Source organism: Desmodus rotundus, chromosome 8, assembly GCF_022682495.2.
Source record: "Desmodus rotundus isolate HL8 chromosome 8, HLdesRot8A.1, whole genome shotgun sequence".
NCBI lineage: Eukaryota > Metazoa > Chordata > Mammalia > Chiroptera > Phyllostomidae > Desmodus > Desmodus rotundus.
This window is the reverse complement of record NC_071394.1, coordinates 12,395,715-12,397,429: the sequence shown is the minus strand read 5'-3', so window position 1 is coordinate 12,397,429 and position 1,715 is coordinate 12,395,715. Positions and strand designations below refer to the sequence as shown.

The following is a 1,715-nucleotide window of genomic DNA, read 5'->3' as shown; positions in this document are numbered from 1 at the left end:
TCCCCCCACCCACTGTGACAACGGTGGCTTCAGTGTGACTAATACTAGAGTAACATCACACTGGTTTATTCACATACTTCAAATTTTCATCCTCATAGTTACACTATGAGACAAGTGGTTTTATCCCCAACTTTCAATGAGAAAATGGAGGCTCAAAAAGACTAACGAAGTTGGCTGGGGCCCTATTAGGGCAAACAGGATGCCCAGCTCTATATTGAGGGTTGCACTTTATTTATATTCTTGGATGTCTCCTGTCCTCCCAAAACAAGTTTGCGTTATATAAACTGTTCCCTACTTACATTAAAAATGCTGAGCTAAGGCCCAGGTGCGGATGGCACACAATTTACAGTAGATGTTGTTTATCTCGGCCACCATGTTTTACTTTCAAGAACATTCCCCCTTAGGGGCAAGATGGTGGTGCAAATATCCAAGAAGAGTAGTTTGTTGCTGATGGCATCTGCAAAGCTGAACTGAACTGAACGACTTTCCCACTGAGGAAATGGCTGAAGGTGGCTATTCCGAAGCTACACCAATCAGGACAGGACTCACAGCCACCAGGACGCAGAATGTTCCTGGTGAGAAGGGCCAGTGGATACGGGAATTGACCGCTGTGGTTGAGAAGACGTTGTTGGGCTTCCCTAAGGAAAGTGCAGAGCTTCGTGCTGAAAAGGTCTACACCACCAAGAGGTTTGTGTGCCATTGCCCAGGCAGAGTCTCTGCGTTACAGATTGTTGGCAGGCCTTGCTGTGTGTGTGTGGGGGGCTGTATAGCGTGCTGAGGTTCATCGTGGCGGGTGGGGCCAAAGGCTGTGAGTCATGGCGTCTGGCAAACAAGGACAGAGGGTTAAATCCATGAAGTTTGCCGAGGGCCTGATGATCCACGGTGGGGACCCCGTGCACTACTGCGCTGACACCGCCGAGCGCCGTGTGCTGCTCGTGTGCTGGGCCTCAGAGTGAAGATATGCTTCCTTGGGAACCAAAGGGTAAGACTGGCCCTACGAAGCCTGACCCCGGGAGCATTGTGGAACCCAAAGACGACATACCACCCACCACCCCCATCTCGCAACAGAGGGGTGGGAAGCCAGAGCTTCCTGTCACTCGCCAGCCAGTAACCACAGCGTAACAGGGTCCCCCGTGCAGCTGGATCTAGAGTCTGTATATTGCTCTGTAAAGGTCTTTAATAAAATTCTTTTAAAAGGAAAAAAAAAGAGCTCCCCCGTTTATTGATTCTTCTTCTCTGGAAACACTGAGGATTTCTCATTGTCCTCACGCTCTCACCTTCCTCTCCCTCTCCGATCTCCCTCAGAACCCTTACACTCCCTGACGTGGAAGTGTAAATGGCTGCGAAAGCTTAGTGTATTCTTCTTCCGTAGTCACTCGCCATTCTCAGGTGGAGAATGTTAAGCAAAACACATGATTTGTGACTGGCGAAGTTCAGATGTACGTATACCAGAGAATGGGGGAGTGTCCAAAAGCACTCTCTGCCTGTTATATTTTCCATCACAATGAGCCACAAGATCAAAATAAATATTTGGGGGGAGGACATTGCCTGTCCCCTAGGCAGATTTCCAAAATCGTATCATAGTTATCCAGGTCCCTGCACATTCCCTCACAGCAGTAGTCTGTGTGAAGTATTGGGCAGTAATAAAACCTACAGGTTGAGTACAAGCCAGGTTAGTGTCCCACAGTGAGTGTGAGCTAAAGTCCAGACACTCC

The 1,715-nt window shown here is 48.8% G+C and overlaps 1 pseudogene; it reads left to right on the top strand.

The window, feature by feature from the left end:
- Nucleotides 1–411: 411 nt before the first annotated feature.
- On the top strand, nt 412–1,122 carry LOC112315550 (small ribosomal subunit protein uS3-like; annotated as a pseudogene).
- The last annotated feature ends 593 nt before the right edge of the window (nt 1,123–1,715 follow it).